Source organism: Eubalaena glacialis, chromosome 3, assembly GCF_028564815.1.
Source record: "Eubalaena glacialis isolate mEubGla1 chromosome 3, mEubGla1.1.hap2.+ XY, whole genome shotgun sequence".
Taxonomy (NCBI): domain Eukaryota; kingdom Metazoa; phylum Chordata; class Mammalia; order Artiodactyla; family Balaenidae; genus Eubalaena; species Eubalaena glacialis.
The window spans coordinates 134,934,449-134,956,521 of record NC_083718.1 but is presented as its reverse complement, the minus strand read 5'-3'; the positions used below and the strand labels follow the sequence as shown (position 1 = coordinate 134,956,521).

The following is a 22,073-nucleotide window of genomic DNA, read 5'->3' as shown; positions in this document are numbered from 1 at the left end:
ACTATATTCTTGCCTTTAGTATATTTACCTGAAGAAATATATTGTACGTGTTTGTATACTTAGATGTCTATTGGGATATTTTTAAGTATGCATGTGTTAAAATATGGTATAATATCATAGAGTACTTTACTGATAGAAAGTGTCTTCCTTCTTAAATCACTTCTCTTTGATTATTGCTTATATTTCTTACTCAGTCACCCAAATTTAAAATCTCTCACTTCTTCCCTCCCTTGTCAACATAGGCTTTTTCTTCTAGTTCTGTGAGCTCTAATTCTCAAATATATTCAAATCCCTTTACCCTCATTGGTCTCACTACTGCTCCTTCAGTTCAGGACCTCTTTATGTCTCCTCTGCCCTACTGCAGTGGCCTCTGACTGGCCCTTATTCCCTCTGGACTCTTCTTCCTCCAATCCAACCTCCGTGGGGCTCTCTGGCCTTGAGAGTTTGTGAAATTCAGGAGTTCTACTTACGACAGCTCTCCTGATTCAAAATCATCCCTGACTTCCTGTGTTCAAACTCTTTGACATGGATTACATATATACACAGTGACTTCTGCTCTAACTTCCCTTCCTAGATGCTTTTAATAGTCTAGCCATATCGCACTACTAGAAGCTCCAAAAATATACTCTGCCTTGCTCCAAGCCATGTTCTCTGCCGGAAATACTGGCAAACTTTTACTCATTCTTTAGCTCTTAGTTACAAATATCACTTTCACCATGAAACCTTTCTATAACTTTTCTCCTCCTTCTAGTCAGAGAAAATTAGTGGCTTTTCCTCTGTGTTTTGAAAGTAATTTGCATATACATCTACCAGAAGTCTAATTATATTTTAATTGTTTATGTGTCTTTTCTGCTAGGATGAGCATTATGGTATCAGAAATAGCACCTTATTCTTTTTTGTACACCCAGTTCTTATCATACAGTACCTAGTCAATAAATATTTGAGGGATAAATGAATAACAAGCGAATAAATGAACAACAAAAAATTGACAACGAACCTGTATATACATATAGATCCATCAAGGATAATGTGATCAGGCCTATACTCTAAATTGTCTGTTTCTTCTTGTTGTTAGATGCAGATGAAAGAAGATTCTAAACATTTAATTTTCCAAATTGAGTATATCAACATTAAATAAAGTAAAGACAATACAAAAAAGTGGAGAAAGTCTAAGCTTTGGCATTATCAAAGCTGGATTTGGGCTCTAGCTTTACCAAGTAATAACTAGGAAATTTGGAACAGGCTGCATAATTTTTCTAAGGGTTGGTTTTTTGCATCTGTGTAAAGAAAATAATAACATTTATATTTACCTCACCATTTGGCCATGAGAATCAAGTAAGATAAATAGATGGAAATGTTTTGTAAAGTATTAAAGATGAATAGATGGAAATGTTCTGTAAGCTATTAAATACTATTAAAATATTAATTTAATATTTTAGTAGGTTTAAACTTAGAGTCACAAACTCTGATGTTCCAAAATACAACTCTTAAAATCTATTTATAACCTATATCAAAGTGTCTCACAAAAGTTCTCAGTTGGTACTTGTTAAATTTATATTTTCTTGACAAATTTACCAAGTCACTTTTTATCTAAAACAGTATATTCTTCTTCTTCTTTTTCATGCTGCTGCTACTGCTGGTACGTGTGTATGTGTGTGTGTGTGTGTGTGTGTGTGTGTGTGTGTGACATCCTGGGGGAGGGGTACCTATCCCCCATGCCCCCCTCTTCTGCTCTCTGGCCTCTACTGAACTTTTCAACCTCTGGGTCAACCCAGTCCACACTACAGCTGCCCTTAACATTTCTGTATACCCAACCTGGACCATCGATCACTCAGGTGTCTATATTTTATGTTCTTATCTCACCTCCCCATCTCTTTATATACATCTGTCCCTTCAGCACTTCATGCTCACCTCAGAAACATTTAGTTTAGAAACTTTCAGGTATCACTGGGATACAAAGAACTCTATGAGGTGGTCCTTGGGCCCATGTCTGTAGAAACCTCCCTGGGCTGTTGCCCAGATACCAATTGTGGATCTGACGTGTTTTAAGAGGCTTGTAGATGTCCAGGGTTATATTTTGGGAAGAGAAGCACAAGCCCTGAAGAGATGCCATTAGAGCCATTTGGATATTTCTGTCACACTCACCCTGAGGTCTTAATCCTAATGGTGAGCCAATCATTGGGCACCCACCGTATCCATACTCTAGTTCCGTTCACTTTGAATCATTTCCTCTTCCTATACGGTGAAATGGGTGTTTCTTTTGGGGTCAGAAGTCAGATATTAAGTCCCCAAGCACTTGTTTGTACTCTGTGGCTGATAGTCACAATCTGTGCCATTTTTTTTTTTCTAGCTGGATCTTTGATACTTAATGTCCAGCTTTTGAAAGTCCAAGAAAAACCTCTGTCTCAGCAAGTGTTTGGATTTCCGCCTATTGTTCCAGATAAGGACTTAAATACTCTATTTTGAAATTCAAGGCTGAACAATAACTTCTTTGTTCTTAGCTATGTTCATCCTCTCTCTCTGCAGTGAAGATCACCGGCTCCGCAGTTTAAGGGACACAAGAGGGTAGGAATAAAATGTAGGAATGAATATTATCCATGAAATATATCCAAATATATGGTCTTATTATTAGTTTCTGCGATTTAGAGATTCTATTGTTTTTTAAGATTATATCCTAAAATTTCCCCCAAAAAGATAGGTAACAAATTTGATTGTTTATTCTGTATGTTCCGTATCCTGAGTATAAATTGAAGGCAAAAGCTACGCTTAAGTGTCTTTATCTCCAAACAGGGGCTAATATCTCATTAATCTTTGTGAGTATTAAATGTGATAATGTAAATAGAGCACCCAGTAAATTCCTAGCATATATAGGTGCTCAATAAAGTTATGTTGTATTCTTCCATCATTCTTAACAGAGTTGGTTGGCAATCAGAATCAGCAAAGTCTAATAATATTAACAATAAATGCAACAGCTAACAATTATTGCTTTATCAGCCATGAACTTTTGCAACCTTTGCAGAAGCCTAAAAATATATACTATTCTGCACAAAGGGAGCCTATTGCATTCCAAAAATGTCAGCAACAATGGGGATTGGAAAGCCTTTTTTAGGAATCCCTGCCTCAACAAGTGATACACTAATATAAAATTGCCTAGAATGTCAGGTGAATACATGTCTTTGGAACATTAAGGAGGTAGTAGAAGTATATGCATGTTCCAGATTTCTTATGTGATGGTGTGTCCAATTAATCCTGACAATGCCAACCATGACCTAGTTGCATCTGGTCACAGATTTGCTGTTCAGCTAACCATGTCCAGTTCTAGCCAGTTCATTAGCCCAGGCTTAATATTACATTTAAGCTACAGATATCAAAAATGCATAAAGTGACAACAAGGTCCTACTGTATAGCACAAGGAACTATAATCAATATTCTGTGATAAAACATAATGAAAAGAATATGAAAAAAGAATATACATGTATAATGGAATCACTTTGCTGCACAGCAGAAATGAATACAACATTGTAAATCAACTATACTTCAATAAAATAAAACAAATACATACAGTGTATGACCTTTGTAGAAAGTCTCTGAATTCTGTTAGTTTCACAGAGATGTAAGAATTGAAAGAAAATAAATCTGAAAACACTTTTTAATATATAAGATGCTATAAAATATCATTGATAATCATTTATTAATATTGTTACTTTAAGAAGTGGTGGTTAGAAAGTATAGCTATTTTGCTTAAATACAGGAAATCTTAGCCATACATTAATTGAAGTTTAATTTTTGTTAGATGAGGATGATAATGATTACTTGAAATGGGAAAGTAAACTCTAGGCAATCCTATGAAAATAGCAGGGTACAATCACTGATCACTGATTCTGGATAGTGTACCAGAGGAAGATGTTGTACCCAGCAGTTTATAGGGGTTCATTTGCTTTACTCCTTGAAACTTTCCAAAGATTGCCTCAAAATAAACAGGCAGAAATAAAACGTTCGATAATCAGTGCTCCAAAAATGAGTTGTTCAATTACCATGAAAGAGCTTCCACTTCACATACATTTGGTTCCATTTGTTCACACCAGTTTCTAATATTGTTGGGAACGCTTTATGTTGCCACTTCATAAAAAGGGTGGGGAGTAAGGAGCTATTTGGCAGAATAGTGGTTCCTCATAGATGTCAAGAGGAAAAATCTCTCTGCCTAGCAAGCATCAATTATACATGCTTTGAAGTAAAGCCATATGATTCTCAAATAATCTCCCTATAGAAAAGCATAATAAAAATAATAGCTTCCATGATGGATTTACATTCTATGCACATTTATAAATCTGATCTTTAGTATTTTGACAACTCCCTCTGAATCCACAATTTTTCATAACCCAATATCACCAAGATAAATATTTCTTTTTCTGTACTATCTGCAAATTCATCAGAAATCTAATCTGTGATTCAGGATTGATGATCAAGTGGGTAATTAACTGTCCATTTCTTCATCTAATTAGAATAAACAGGAATCAGATCAACCAAAAAATGGGCATTTTAAAATTCTTATTAGTAAAACATTAGCAAATTTGACACATCTATCTGTATAATAGCTCTTTAAGGCAGGTCTACCATTTTACCTCAGTTATACAAAAACTTTTCTCATCTCTCTCACTATTTTCATTCCTCCATTTATTTCCTTTTGAATTTTTTTCTCCTTCTTGCCCTGTAAACACTTATTAAAAATTATATTAATCTAATTATGTTCCGTATATGCAAGGCACTATGTGAAGTGCTGGGGATGGACTTAATTCCCACCATTAAACGCTTTATAGTCTAGAGGGGAATAAAGGAAATTACTTTGTGCCACATGCTACAATACAGTAGTGTAGGTTATCTTGCCTATCCCATATTCTTTTTCCTCTTTCCGGTCCCTTCCACACACAGACACACACACACACACACACACACACAAGCCAACACACACATCCCTTATCCCTTCAGTCTGTAAAAAGGAGCAGATGTTCCAATTTAATAAAAGTTTTAAATGAAATTAAATCATGATTTAAAATCTGCTGATTCAAAAGAACATAAGGACATCACCTGAAAGGGATCAAGAATGAAAAATTCACAGAGATTGTATGTTATCCCTAACAAAAGAATAAAAAGGACAAAAAAAAGAAGAGAGAGTGCAATTTTTTTTTTTTTTTTTTCTCAAAAAAAGCTGACTTTTTGGAAGCACTTGAACATTTTCATAACTTTTGAGTTTTAGGTCATTTATAAAGTACCTAATGCTAGCCAAATGCCGATGTAAATTTTCTATCTGGAGGGCGAAGATTGCCTGATTTGAGGTCAGGACTAAATTTATGGCTGTGTTTCCTCTACTAAGATTTTGGCTAAAGCATAACTGATCATTTAGGGGGCACTGTGGAAATTTAAGAACTTATATTGGGAGTAGAAATGGCAAACATCTTACTTTTAGATTTATTGATAACAGCTAATATTTTCATGTATCAGGAATACTTTTATAAATGTCTGACGTATTTAAGCTTTGCAACATCTCTGGGAGAAGAGAAATTTTATCTTCTTAATTTTACAAATAAGGAAAACATAAGGCGTGATTGAAAAAGATGAGTGATTTTTCTCAAGGTCTTAAGAGACAGAGCTAGGATCCAAACCTAGAAATCCTGACATTTAAATGCTACCTTTTAATGCCTCATAAAAGTTTTAGTTTTTTAATTTTTACATAAATATTTCTAATTAATACATTCTTTTATTTTGTATACAGTTTTTTCAAAGAATCCATTTTTTCAGTGAATTAAATTTGTTTGACTTTGCAGTATGTAGCATGGAAGGGAGGGTGAGTAATGGAGCATATAAAATTAAAATTCTGTATTTAGAAATTTGATTATTCTTGGCATAATTGAGAAAGGAATCACATTCTATTATAAGCAAATTAATTAAAAAATAATGTAAGTTCATGAAAAACCCACAGTAGAATCCAAGTGGTTTTAATAATAATAAAACCATATTTGAACACCTAACACATGCTTTATACTTTTTTTATATTGTTTTGCTTTTAGAACCAATTCACATGTGGTTATAGCAATATTTCATATTTATTTTTAAGCAAATAGATATTCAATAAATATTCTTTGATTTAAAAAAATATACTGACAGTTTAAGATATCAGCAAGAGTCTTGGGTGTGTGAAATATACTATAAAAGATTTTTAAAAATTAAATACCTACTTGTTTTTAAATGTCCTTTCTTTGTGAAACCAAACTGCAACAATATCTAAGGACTTTTTTTTAAACTTTCACAACACAACAGTTCTCATTTCTCCTGTAGCCTTCTTTTCTTTACCTTTTTGGTGTACACATTTCACATTTGAAACCATAGATGTTCAGCTCTTCTCATTTAAACATGACTTGCTAAGCTGGTGTTCAGAGAACAGGCTTTGTAGTCAGATGAACCTGATCTGAGCTTAAATTCTTGTTCTGTTATTTCCCAGCTGTGGAAACAGAGGCTGGGAACTTCTTACAGCTGTGAACCCACAAACTGATCCTAATCCCTTAACACAACCTATCCACAGGCAACATCTTCAGTCCCTTTGCCACTCATTAGCTGGGTGACCTTGGGAAATTGTCTTAATTTCTCTGCAGTCTAATTTTTTCCTTGTAAAATGGGGGTAACAATACTTACTGTTGAGAATTATGATGGTTACATGAAATAATCTATAAAGTGTCTAGTACAGTGAACTCAGCAAGTGGTAGGAGTTATTAAAATGTGTAATTCTTATTGCCCGTATAACGTTCTATGAAGTTGATAAACTACATGACTAGCCTTCTCCTGAAAGTCAGGCAGCCTCTGCAGACATTTTTCCTATTATCAATAATGTCCAAATTACATGTTTGTGTATATACCTCTTTATCCCCTTACTTACTAAACACATTGGAATAATCTATTAGAAGTAAAATTCTTGTATGATTGATTGTAAACAGTTGTATGCCTCTTTATGCATATCATGAAATTATTTTCCAAAAGGATTATAGTAGTAGTGTTTGTGCTTACCGTGACCAATTTTATTTGGGAAGCATTCCAGAATATAAATAGTAACATAAGTGCAATTGTACTCTCTTCCTCAAAGTCACCCCAGGAAGGCTATGTTCTGATACTAACAGTTCTATTATGGCTCCTAACAGTTCTAAAATGCCTTTGGAATTACTTTTATAACATGTTCCTCAGAGCTTGGTGTTTAATTCTCCCTTTTCTTAGCTTCCTGTATCTTATTCATTGCTAAGTCCTGTCCATACTCTATTTGTACAGACTTTCATGCTCACCTGTGATTTTCTCTTCTTGTTATCAATGCCTTAGTCCAGATGCTCAGAATCTCTGGCCTGAAATATTCCAATGGTATTTTAACTGGTCTCTCTGCCACCCATATTTTAGCCCTCTGAGTCATAGTCTCTGGTGCCAACAGGTATCTTTTCAAAACCTAGATCTGGTCAAATCCTGCATTTACTTTCCATTCTTTATGTTGCTTCTCTCCTCAATGCTTTTGCTACCCATATACCTGGCTAACTCCTACTCAACCTGGAGGAAGTGTTACCTAAACAATCCTAAAGCGTGAAAAGGAGTCATATCATTCCCCTTTAATATCAACATATGTAGAAGATGATGTCACTGTACATAAAAGGAGTTTTGTAAAAATGATTGTTGTCACTTTTTGAGTATTTACCATATATCAGGCACTCTTTTAAACATGTCCCATGAATTAATTCATTTAAACCTCACAACTGTCTTAGGAAAGAGGTACTATCATAGTGTCCATTTTGCCAATGAAGAAAGTAAGGCACGAGAAAGTTGATTAACTTACCAAGGTCTATAGCTGGTAATGAATAGTGCTGGATTTCAAACCTGGGAAGTCTGACTTTTAACCACTACTGAACCAAAAGCTGCCTGGTAATTCATATTTTTTTTTTGATAGAAATTACTCCACTGCAACTGCTACCCTTACAACATTATTTTCCTTACCTTAGTTTTCTTGCTCTAATGGTGCAATAGGCACTACCACACATAGTCAAGTTTAACCTGTGCTGGTTTTACTCCATGTCAAGTGTGGTGAAATGATGTATCACGTTACTCATTCCAACAGCAATTAACTCTGCCAGATGGCACTTTAATAACATATTTGGTATATTAGGAAATCTGTACAAATATCCCATCATTTGCCCCTTTTGAAAATATTTAACTACAATTATGCCATTTAAGTTTCCAGTAAATTTTCTTTAACTTGCTCAGCTTTTATAATAAAGCACATATTTTTACTTAAAATATATATCTAATAATATGTTCAGTAAGTGATTGCCTACTCAGGCTATTAAACTGTCTCATATAAAGTAGATTATGTAATTTAATTACCTTTTACTTGACTCTTCTAAGTAATTATCCTCAATTACACATAACTGAACGATGATACCTATGGGTCTGTGTCTATAGGAGAAGGACTATCCAGGTACTTTAAGGCAAAGACTTTTTGTTTTCTGTTCTGAGACAAGTCCTTCTTCATAATAAGAGCACTTCATTTGTGTCAAGCATTATTCTAACTACTTTATTAGGATTACTGTCTTTACTCTTCACAACCCTAGTGTTAGTATAATTTCTGGATTAAAAAAAAACAAACCAGAGAGATTAAGTAACTTGCTCAAGACCACATAGCATATTATATGGTGAAAACAGAACAAAAACTCAGGCCATTTGATTCTAGAGCCCTTACTGTTAACCACTGGAGATAAAACCATGGATGAAAACAATAGGATCTATTAAAGTGTCTCAGAAAGATAACCTGTTTCATAACTAAATGGTGGCTATACATACATTTTCAGCTTTAATTGGAACAAACCTTCTTCTTTCATCTCAAATGAATAGGAAGTCAGTCTTTTGGATTTGTGGGGAAATTTTTTACCAGGTTTAGCTAAAAGCTGAACCACTTATATTCTCATTTTTTTTGTTTGTTTGTTTGTTTGGAAAGATCCATTAGAGAAGCAAAGAGTTTTCTTTTTTTTTTTGAAATATAGTTGATTTACAAGTTGTGTTAGTTTTGGGTGTACAGCAAAGTGATTCAGTTATATATATATACATATAAAAAGAATTAAAATAATTTATATATATATATATTCTTTCAATGATGCAGTACAGAGTGACTAGCCAAAGACGAAGGCTGTTGAAAAGCAGGAAGGAAAGAAATCTAATTGTGGAGTCATTGAAAGGTAGAGAGATGCTTTCTCCACTGAAAATAAAAGGAAACAAGGGTGCAAGTTTATATAGGTTTGGTGGTGTGAAGAATATTAGTCTTCCCCAGTCAGTGTGGCTGTTTCTCCTGATAGATTTGGGGAAGTCAGTTGGAGTAGTGTCTTTTTCTCATTTGGAATTACAACTTATTTGAAAATTTTTTCCTCATACCTATTTTGGTAACAGAAAGGGAGTTCACCCACAAATGCATCTTTGGATTCAGTTGTGGCGCGTGTGGTTAGACTGTGAGCAGCGTTCCCTCTCTCCTTGGTGTAAGAGCTACGCAGGATCTACACAGAGCTAGTTACAGCGTGTTGATTGGGAACAGCAGTCTGGTATCAGTCTTGTGTGTTGGTGGGGCAGGCAGATTAATTTCAGAAATTATTTAAATTTTCATTGACTATCTTATAAAACTGAAAAATAAAACCCAATAAATACTACTGTTATCTTTTATCAGTCTTATTATAAGAGGATGTGTTCCTGATTCAATATTACCGATAATTCCTTATACTCGGTCAGTGTTTCCCAATTTGCTTTTACAAACATTATTTTATTTAATCTTCACAAAACTCTGTGGAGTTGGTACTATCAGAGTTTCCCAGCCAGGACTTGAATCCAGGCCTTTAACTTGCAAACCAGAGTTCTTTCTACTGCATATTCATTAATTTATTATTTTATTCATGCAACAAATATGTATTGAGTAATTATTGTGTACCAGGCCTATTCCAAGAACTCAGGGTAAAGCACTGAACAAAATAGTCAAAAGTCCCTGTCCTCAAGGGGCTTATACTCTAGCTGGGGAGGAGGGGGAGGGAAATAGGTGATATGTGATAAGTAAAAACTAAGTAATTTATAGAGTATATTGAAAATAATATGTATTTCAAGATCAGTTACTGATGACCTTGTTAATTAATTAATTCATATCCAGATATATTTTCTTAAGCAGAACATGCTGCGTATTTAATTCTGATTTCAAAATACAGATGTAGAGGCTTAATACATAATTGTGAATGAATACATGAAAGAATGAATGGGGTAGAGACATGAAGGTCATTAGATTTAGGGAAAAGGTCTGCAATTTCTATACTGATTGTGGCTTAACTGATCCATTTATTTATTTATTTGACAAATATATTTTGAGTGCATACTGTGTGCCCTAAAGGTAAATACCAATAAAGAAATGCAGGGTGTCAGAATGTTAATAGTTTTGTGGAAAAGACAAAACAAAACCGAGGCTAGCATTATAATTCTATGACTGGGAAAATACACGATGATATGAGAGAGGAAAGTAGTCATCAAACCTAGACACAGAAAGACAGGAGAACTGCTGGGTGGAAATGACATTTACATCTTGGGAAGAGAAGAGGAAGACGCTGGAGAGAGACACAGTCATAGATTAAAAAATAAATAATTTTTAAAGTTTAAAACTAAAAATAATTTCCTGTACAAAGGTCCAGAGACTACAAAGAGTACAACTGATTTTCTAAACTAAAGGGTTTGAGTTCTCTGAGTCTTTAGAAGGGAGAACAACTTACTGCCTTTCCCACCTCCTCTAGCCTTTGTCTCCTTTTACCATATACTATAAATGAAAATGTTCCTTAAATTAGACTGGTTCCAATAGGTGTAATTTAAATAATAGATCTTCAAGATTTAATTTGAATCACAGCATCAGGCCAGGTGTCTCCAGCATCTAGGAAAATGCCTGACCCATAATAAATGCTCAATATTGTTGTTGACTGAAGTAAGTTTATGGACTTTAAACCTCCAAGTGGCCAGGTTTTAGAGGGAATGTGGGATGATACTAAGAGATGTCTGAGGTACAGTCTGCTAGACTGACTAACCTATTTCTGATGATGTCCATTTACCTCTCACTTCAACATAAACTACTAGGATATTAATCCAAACAATATCACATATTAACATACAGCTATATGGTCACTTTCTTTGTAGTTTGCACCTTTGCAAATACTTTTGTGACTCAGTGATATCATTTAAATCACAGTCATAGAAATAGGGAGAGAATAAGCAAGGAAGACTTGACAGAAAAAAAAATCACAATAGAATATTCTATGAGGGTGAGCGACTGTTCCCATCCACCAAATGGAATTTTTCTGTGTGAGGTAAATTGATTTAAGGAGCAAAATTCTGTTAATGTGTCACTTGAATAGATTTAAATCCAAATGTGTTGTCCCTTCTGCTAATGCATACCCGGAAAGATGCGTTTGGTCACAGTTAACTAAATTGTAGCTAAAAAGTTAAAAAACAAAGTGTGAGTTCTTCCTACTCTGTTTCTATTGAGTGTCAGGTTACTAACCTTCATTTACCTGCAATCCAGAGACTAAACATTCAGGAATATAATCTATGGGGAATCTCAGGGAGCATGTTTTGATCCAGTTTAAATAAATTAAAATATGTAGTGATGGCAATATCTTAAGCAAACACAGTACAATTCTGGGCTGGTAATCTTTGTAAAGGCATTCTTGAACAGTAAGTTGGTGTATGGTTGACATGGGGGCAGGCTCATTGTTATTGTCAGAATTTATGAGATATTTCCTTGCATTAGAATTTTTTCCTAAGAATTTTCCAAAAGCCAGGTTTAGATTTTTGAGGCATAAGCTATGCTTCCTTAGGGAAAAGTCCCTTTGTCTCCATTGAACAACTGATATTTTTCTAGCAAGCAATGTGAATAATGATGCTTAACATGGTAAGAATAACTATGATAACCAATATTATACTTTGTAATTAGAAACTAACTTTCACATATATTGACATTCATAGCTATCTTGTAAGGTAGACGTGATTATCACCATATAGTAAATAAAGAAAATAGAAGCCCATTATGGGTAGAGCGAATAAGAAACAACCAAGGAAACTTACCAAGAATTAGGAAATGGCAGACTCCAACTGAAAGCAAGTCTTCTGTTCCCATTATATGTGTCTTCCCACTACATTGTGAAATGTTTAAGTCAGGCCCAGGATACATACTCTCTTAGTCAGAGTTCTGCATAGAAACAGAACCAATGGGATATATATATATATATATATATATATATATATATATATATATATATATATCTCATCTATATCTATATCAACACACATACACACACACACACACAGAGTTTTTTTTTAAGGAATTGGGGAATTGGCTCACATGATTCTGGTTTGATGACTCCCAAATCACATGGGGCAGGCCAGCAAGCTGGAGACTCATAGAAGTTTCAGTTCCAGTCCAAAGGGAGTTTCTGGCAGAATTCACTCTTGCTTTGTGTGTGTGTGTGTGTGTGTGTATGTGGCAGGGAGGTGCAGGGAGAGGGGAAGGAAGGTCAGTCTTTTTCTATTAAGGTCTTCAACTATTTTTTTTTTTTTTTAAACATCTTTATTGAAGTATAATTGCTTTACAATGGTGTGTTAGTTTCTGCTTTATAACAAAGTGAATCAGTTATACATATACATATGTTCCCATATCTCTTCCCTCTTGCATCTCCTTCCCTCCCACCCTCCCTATCCCACCCCTCTAGGTGGTCACAAAGCACCGAGCTGATCTCCCTGTGCTATGCGGCTGCTTCCCACTAGCTATCTATTTTACATTTGGTAGTGTATATATGTCCATGACGCTCTCTCACCCTGTCACATCTCACCCCTCCCCCTCCCCATATCCTCAAGTCCATTCTCTAGTAGGTCTGTGTCTTTATTCCCGTCTTGCCACTAGGTTCTTCATGACCTTTTTTTTTTTTCCCTTAGATTCCATATATATGTGTTAGCATACTGTATTTCTTTTTCTCTTTCTGACTTACTTCACTCTGTATGACAGACTCTAACTCCATCCACCTCATTACAAATACCTCCATTTCATTTCTTTTTATGGCTGAGTAATATTCCATTGTATAAGGTCTTCAACTATTGAAAGAGGTCTGTCCACATTACAGAAGGTAATCTGCTTCTTCAAAGTCTACCAGTTTAAATGTTAATCTCATCCAAAAAAACACCTTCACAGAAACATCCAGAATGATGTTTGACCAAATATCTGAGCACTGTAGCCCAGACAAGTTCACACATAAAATTAACCATAACACATACCAAGGTGTTTCTAACCAAAATGCACAAAGGGATATTGGACAAAATTAGTTAAGTCATGGATACCATTAGCAAAGTCAGTGATCCAACATTCTACAGATTTCACATTCCAGGTATTTCTACTGAACATTATTAACTTTGGTCCCATTTGAGCCTTTTGGTCTCTTTCTTTTATATACATGTTCTTCAGACTTTTCAGAGTCACCATGGATTTCATATATTTTGTCCACACAGTTTTCTTACCTGACTTGACATGGCAAATGAAGCATAGTAATTGCCTCAAATGTATCTCAAGCTCTAGGAAGAATCTCTACAGGGAAAGTATAAAAAGGAAAAACTGTGCATTACTCATCTCCTACATTTAGCTAATGTGTACCACATAAGGGTGAAGTAGAAATGATCTCAGTATACAAATGAAGAATCAAAGGACCACAGAGGGTAAGTAATAGGCCTAGGATCACACAAATAAAATGGAGTACAGATGGTGTTCACATCAACTTCTTTTTGGTGTACCTGTTTTTTTCATTTTGCTACATTTACCTAGGATTCTTTTAGGTACTTGAGGAAGCAGACTGGCAGCTTTCTTGATCATTTACCTCGTTACAGTGCTTCTTTACTCTGTGAGCATATATGCAGGCTAAATATTCACTGGGAACTTCCATACATTGCTTGGGACCTTCTAGTCTCAAGAAATAATTTATGTAAATTATAACAGGAAACTAGACCTAATATAGGTTGAACTCCAGTCCTTTACATTCTAAGCCATGTCGTAAGTTGTCAGGTTTTTTTTTTTAAACACAGTACAATAAAACTATAACAAGACCTTTAATTATATAAGCTTTGGAAAATAATATTCCATTCATCAGAAAGTCACATTTGATAAACCAGAAACAACATAATATAAATGAAAGGTAGTGGGTGTAGGAGCCTGGAGTTTTTTAGCCTTGGCCCCTTCATTTACTTGATTGTGGGATGGCAGCAGACATGACTAGTTATCTACTTGGCTTCCGGTCCCTTTTTCTTGCTTGCTGGCAGAACCCTAATTTTATTTGGATATCTCTCTCCCCCACAAGTCTCAGGGAAGGATGTATCTATTTCCAGCTGCAGGGTAAATCATGATTGGTCTAGCCTGATCATGGCCATTCCAATCCTTTGCCAGTGGTTGGTTTAGACCCAGTTCTGGCCAATGAAACATGAAAGGAGGTTTGCAAAAGTTTCCTCACTCCTAAGAAAATACAGAGAAATTAAACTGCTCCTTTTGTTCCTATGAATATTTTCTTATTTATATTATACCTGAAACCAATTCATTTATATTTGACCACAAAATTAGCCAGTCTTAGAATGAATCTGATTCAGGAGTTGGCAGAATAGGGAGGGAAGCTCCCCAGTTCCATGGTGACCCTTTTGAGACACAGATCAGACTAAGTCTAGAGCCACTCTACCACTATACTTTACCTCATATGTCAAGCTAAAACAATATTTTTTTATTGTGTAAGCCAGGTTTTCTATTACTTTCAGCCAAATACATTCTAAATGATACAATTTACTTTCAATGAAGAAAAAGCAGCACCTTATTTGTGGTGATTCTATGAGCCTTGTTTTTTTTCTGGGTTTTTATTTTTGTTTTTGCTGCTTTTTATGAATACTAGAAAAATTAAAATTTAGCAAGAATAAAATAAAATAAAACAAACTACTCCAAGTTGAAAAAATAATGCCCCCAAAATTTCAGCAGTAAAACTCATGTGGACAAGTCATTTAACCTCTCTGGGGTTTGATTTCCTTAACTGTCAATGGAAATGGTAATAAATATACTACATAGAGATTTAATATAATAATGGATGTTAAGTAGTATAGTGCAGGACATCTTAGAAGCTCTAAAGGTTAATTCTCAATAAATGTTTATTGGTTATTGGTGCTATTTGTTTCTACTGTAACTATTTTTGTTTCAAAAACCTTATTATAAGCTTAGTTACCTACTTTCATTTCCTATAGAAAACAAAATTAAGACATATATAGACTGTAGCATATATATCATTGCATCTTTATACAATCCTTAAAAGCTCACAAAGATTACAGATTTACTTCAAATTACATTGGTTAAAAAGTAGCAAAATCCAAGACCTCTGTGTTTTTGGTGCTCTCTTTCATACAACATAGCAGACTTCTCAGAAGTAACAGAACTGAAGAAGGGAACTGGCTGCTAAACACTTGCAAAGTGTATAACAAAGTAAAAATTAGAAATATGGTCATGGAGGAAGAGATAGATGAGCTCCACAAAGTGACTGCAAGGACCAAGTTTAGAACTATAAGGCAAGCAAAAATACACATCTGAACTCAACTTAGGGAATCACTATATTATAGAAAAGCACATACATGATGTTTAGAAAAGGTCATATTCAGTATATTCTGTTAATTTAAAAAGTAAAATGTACAATGTGATATTCTATATGTGCTACTTAGTATCTTTTAGTTAAAGCTACTAGTAGCAAATTACTGTGAACTAATACCATATAAAGTATTACTGAATTATGTAAAGGGTCTACTGAAATGGCATCATCAACAAGTAACAGAAATATAAAACCATGAATTTTACATTTGTCTTCAGTAATAAATTGATATTATAGTACAGAGGACAATACATTGAACTAAGTACAAATTTCAGTTTAGTTCACTCAATAACTTTTGTGACCATGAGCAAGTATGTGTCTTAGTTTCACATATAAGGTGAAGTCATTGGAATGGGGGAATAGTCTTCTTCTTTCTGTAGAATTCCATGACTATAATCATTTTAAAAAACTTTTTTAGAAGTAATACAGGTATTTACATTTATAGAAAAATTACAAGATGTTACAGGGAGTTCCCATATACCCCCATGCCAACTTTCCCCTTTATTACCTTACATTAGTATGGTACATTTGTCACCATTAGTTAGCAAATATTGATGCATTGTTATTCATTAAAGTCCATACTTTATTCATGTTTTCTTAGTTTTTACCTACTGTCCTTTTCTGTCTCTATCATCCAGGATATGACATTGCATTCAGTCATCATGTCTCCCTGGGCTCCTCTTGACTGTGTTAGTTTTTCAGATTTTCCTTGTTTTTGATGACCTTAACAGTTTTGAGGCATACTGGTCAGATATTTTTTAGAATATCCCTCTATTGAGACTTGTGTTATGTTTTACTTATGATTAGACTGGGCCTATAGGATTTGGGGAGGAAGAACACAGTGATAAAGTGCCAATAGTGACTCATGGATGTTTATTTTATACTTTGGGTTATAATCCAATACAACTTTATTTTATTGCTCAAATTGTTCCAGTTTTAACCATTATTAATGCTCTATTATTTGATTTCTGAGTTCCTTTGACACACGCCCATAGTTTTGTATCATTTCCTTACTTTGTGGTGCTACAAAATGCTCCTGGCTCATCTTGCATATTTCCTGTCCCAGTCTTAGAATCAGCCATCTCTCCAAGGAGCTCTGGAATCTTTTATTAAAGAATGGTTTTAGAAACCAAAATCAAGGCACTAGGGGTGTTATTGCTACTGGGGTGTCATTGCCTCCAGGCCCTCTCAGCTAACAGAACAAGAAAATATATGTGTGCATACTAACCTGTGTATATATATGCCCCAAAATATTTCTGTATGTAACTCTCTGTATCTATGTTAAGCCAAACATGAGTTCATTCTCTCTCCAGCTCTAATCCATTACCACCTGGATCATTCTACCCGCCTCTTCCTATTTCTCTGTAACCACCTATCCCAATAGTAAGAACCTACTTTCCACCTTTTGCTATCCATTTGCTTAGTTGTTCAGTCCCACTATATATGTATAGTGGTTTCAGAACTGTTAAATCATTTTCTTGTGGGAAACAACTTATCAGCTAGAGAACATTACTTATGTGCAGTTATTTTTGCCTTTAGTGGACTCCTTTCATTTAGAGTTACTTAGGTTAACAGCCTTTTCCCCTGCCAATATAGTAATTTTTAGCATAACAGTATAATCTTCAAATTGTTAAAGATAATACTTTTTAAACAAATAATATATAAAACTTTTGCCAGATCAACAAGAAAAAATAAAAACATCATGTAATGCTCCAAACTTTTCCTAATATCTTCTTTTTCATTTATTAACAAGAATAAGGTGAATATACATTTATTTGAGGCCCAAATGATATTCAAATTTAAAAATTGTTAATCAAATTTTTCTTCTTCACCTTTAGAAGAAGCTGCTGCTTTTTTTTTTTTTTCTTTTCTTTTCAAGAAGCTGCTGCTTTTGATAACTGTATAGTTTTGTAAAGGTACTTATGCCGGTTCACACATATACTTTCTTTGCAGTTTTATGATTAAAAAACATTACTTTTAAGAAAACTTTGAAGTATCTAACCCCAATAATGTATAAAACATTTTCATTTTTTTTCATCTTTTTTCAAAAAGAATCTTAAGGAGATAGATGGGCAAATTTTGTCAGTTTTACTTTGCAAATAAAGAAATTGAGATTTAGTTAGTCCCATGTCCATATGACTTTAAAATGCCCGAGCAAGGAACAGAACCCAGATCTTCTCTCTCCCTGTTCAGTTATAATTTTGACAGCATTTTTTTTTTTTTGCCATCTCCAAATAGATTCACTCTAATACATTTGTTTTTACATTTTCATAATTACTTGATAGTACTAATGACAAAAGCAATATTTCTAATCAGCAGTGCAAGATTGACCATAATGCTTAATGATTAGAATACTGTACACAAGTTAAACTACAAGAGAGTAAATGTTCTTTGAAATAGACCAGTGATTCTTAAAAGTGACATATAGCTAGATGTTATGATACATATTTTATTATATATCTGAATTTTACAAAGCCTGAAAATGGAAAATTTCAAATGAAATGGATTTTGGTAAAGCAAATTAAAATTAATTTTTAAATTATTGAATTTCTTTACTTTTTTTGCCCCCTTGTTCTATTGTATTATATTAGTTTCCTAGGACTACTATAACAAATTACTGCAAACTGGGTGACTTAAAACAACAGAAATATATTCCCTCATAGTTTTGGAAACCAGAAGTCTGAAATCAAGGTGTTAGCAGGGTTGATTCCTTCTGGAGGCTCAGAGGGAAAAATCAGTCTGTCCCATGCCTCTCTTGTAGATTCTGATCACTTAAGCTTAGGCAGCCCTTAGCAATCTTTGGTTTATACATGTATCACTCCAGTATGTAATGGAAACAGATTTTTAAGCAAAAAATAAGTAGAAATTTTGGTTTCATTTATTGCTTTTTAGATCCTAGGGGCTAGATGTTTTGTATCATACAACTCTAAAATCCTTTTATTCTTATGTAGTATGTCTTTAATAATCTCCAAATTTCTGATTATGTTTATATTTAAATTTATTGTATATTCTTTGGGATACCAGAGTGTGGATGACAAGTTAGGAAGAATAGTAACCAGTCTCCCTGTAGTTGTTCTGCTTGTGCCTTTTTCTTCCTGTATCCTTATTAGTTTGATTTAACTTTCAAAAATTTGGTTAGAAAATAAATGAATCACTTTTCAAACATATGAACAGTATAAAATTTTTAATTTATTTACATCAGCTTTATAAATTGCTTTTTTTTTTTTTTTTTTGCCTTATCAAGTTCTTGAATATTTTAAGATTTGTTTTTTCCTTTTCTTTGGACCTGGGGGGGGAAAAGTGTATATCTGGGATTTTTTTAGAAGACAAGTTATGACTTCCATGTTGTGATTTCTAGGGTTTTACATAGGTAGATATGCTATTTTCAAATTCAAAGTCTAAAATTCCAAGCCCCTCAAAAATTATACAGTTTACTAATTTTATTTTATTTAGTAGTCATTCCAGATTTGATCCTAGGCCACAGAGCTAAATACCACAATTTTATTTTTGCCCTTCAAAACAAAATCATTTTTTATTTTAAATAAGTGTCTATAAAAAATAATGGGATATTTTGTATTGACCCTTTAGAATAATTTACAACTTGTAAAATCCCCAAATAATCCTCGCTATTAGTGAGAGGCAGATGAGTTACAGAAGTCCTCCATTAAGATTAAGATGCTATTTGGAACTAGAAAAACATTAACTCATTAATACCTTAACTTGATTTAGTGATTTGGTTTACTGGATTAGCTCTAGCAGAGAGCAGGACCCCAAGAGAATAATATGCATGATAGATTAGGTTTTGGTGAAGGACTATGATGTCTTAACATCACTTTTTATTGTTTTATGGGCTTTGTTGTAATTATTTTATAAGTAGATGTGAATCTACCAACATTTTTATCATAATCCCCTGGGTTTGCTGGCATTAGGTGAGGTAACATGTATTAGGGTGGCTCTGAGAAACTTCCTGTCATGGTAGGGTTAGTGAGATAAAATAATACAAATTAAATAGTATCTACTCTGTAAAAGAAAATTAAACTATTTACTACTCATGGTGTTATGCCAATGAGGTAAAAAGACACATCATGTATATGTAAGAAAAATATTAAAAATCAGTCACTCAGTAAATGTGTGAGAGCAATCTGGTTTTGAAATATGGCATCCCATTGGACATCAGAGTGATTGGTTGGCTAGGCAGGTATCTTCTCACCTTAGTGAAGATGATTGTCCGGACAGAACTGGACTGTTCTATTAAATATATAGAATGCATTCAACAAAGCTATTGACAACTTGCTTTGTGCAAGGCGCTTGACTATATGCTGTAGAGGATGCCAGAAATAATAGGACAAAATGTCTTCTTTAGAAGTCATTAGGTCTATTAGGGGGATGGAATGTGTATACGGATAATTGCAATTGAGATACGTGGTTTAGTTGCCATATAACTGTAGTTCCATTTCGATAGGGACATCAATTGGTCCCTGACTCTAGGTACTGGAGGACAGTTCCTAGAAAAGGTTATAGTCGATGTGGGTCTTGAAAGATGAAAAGGATTTCAATAGTCTAAGATAAGGTAAAGACGTAGTATGGAAAAACACACATAACAAGTAGGAGGGCATGAGTTCTTCTTATGTATTTATTTAGAATGAAAATTGACTTTGCTAGAACATAGGGCTCATTGAGAATTATGGCTGGAAAAATAAGTGTGCCAAGATGTAGGATGTAGAGAATGATCCCAGTGCTAAGCCAAAAGCCTAGAGTAATAATCCCTAAAAACTAAATTGAAAATTAAACTCAAAGTTACTATTTTATCTTATAAAGAATTTTATTTGTAAAGGGACAAACTACAGTTGCTTTAAAAACTGAAATATATATATACATATACATATGGGTCTGTATATGTCTCAAACTTTCTGAACTGAATACTTCCCTCTCATGTGGTTGATGGAAAACTTTATATAAAGCAAGTACAAAATACCCTTGGAATTCACACATTTAACATTTGTGATTTTACTGAGGCATTACTTTAAATAGTGTACTTTAGAGCACATTCAGATCTAGTCACTTATCTAGTCCCTGATCTTAAGAAACCATCAATTCTCTTGTCATGATCTCAAACAGACTTTACAGTTGACCCTTGAACAAGGTGGGTTTGAACTGCACTGGTCCACTTCTATGCTGATATTTTTCAGTAGTAAATACTATAGTACTACACTGTTCGTGGTTGGTTAAATCTGTGGGTGTGGAGGAACTCTGGATAAAGAAGGTAGACTATAAATTATAGGCTGATTAACCCCCATGTTGTTCAAGGGTCAACTGTGTTTGAGAAATTAAATACAACAGTGGTATAAGGGGTTCACAAGCAACCTAGGGTGTATCCTACTCTGAATATCAAGGAGTTACTTTACTCAAATATTGTAGTAAGGAGTTTCAAAATCTCCTCCATCCATCTTCAAAAATCATTCACTATCATGCTCTGACTTTAAAAAAATGAAGTTGCCAAAACATAATTAAAACATCCTATTGGTTTCTAATAAAGTAAGTATAATATATATTTTGATTATAATTAAGGTTTTAGGCAGTGTAAGAAATCTACACTATTTTAGTATTCAATTCTAGCTATTTAGGTTTAAAAGAAAAAAATCAGCCTGAATTTATTAAAGGCTTAAGGTAAAACATCATATTTTCAGAATAGTTTTGAAGAAATGGCCATGGCAGTTTGACCCAGATATATACTATCTTACAGATTCTCTCTATGAGCAAAGGAGGGAGAAGAGTGTGGGACAATTTCAACAACATCCATCCAACAAAAGCATCATTATATTTGATTGATATTTTTTTGAGTTGTGTTTTTTTTTTATTGTTGGAAATGGGAGATTTCAAGAAACACAAATCTAAAAAGGTCCACTCTTTTTAGTTTCAAAATGAATCAGAGCCTGATAGTTCACTCTGACTGTGCACCTACACTTAGACAAGGTCAAAGCTGGGCTTTCTTTATTCTTTTTTGGAAAAAGATTTGATTTTCTGGTTTTTCACTACAGGAGACAAATTGACATTGGTGATATCCTTCAGAATAAGATGAGGTGACTGAAGAGTTCAGGTGGTGCATTGATAAGAGTTTGTGTTGGTTTGGGATCCTCAGTCTTTTGTTCATCAGTATGTTTTAGTGCTTTTAATGGAGACCTGGTGATGGGGCTCCTGTCTCATTAGTTGACAAGATTTTGAATGTACTAGCAAGCGTTTTGGAAGGCAAATCAAAGTCATCATTGTCATATCCTAGACGTAATTCACTAGTGCTCATTTCAGACTCATTGTTACTTTCTTCTCTTTTAGAAT

General features: G+C 34.1%; 1 pseudogene; it reads right to left on the bottom strand.

The window, feature by feature from the left end:
- The window catches only part of LOC133087165 (shugoshin 1-like), a 44,309-nt pseudogene that overhangs the window by 21,261 nt on the left and 975 nt on the right, over window positions 1-22,073 (bottom strand).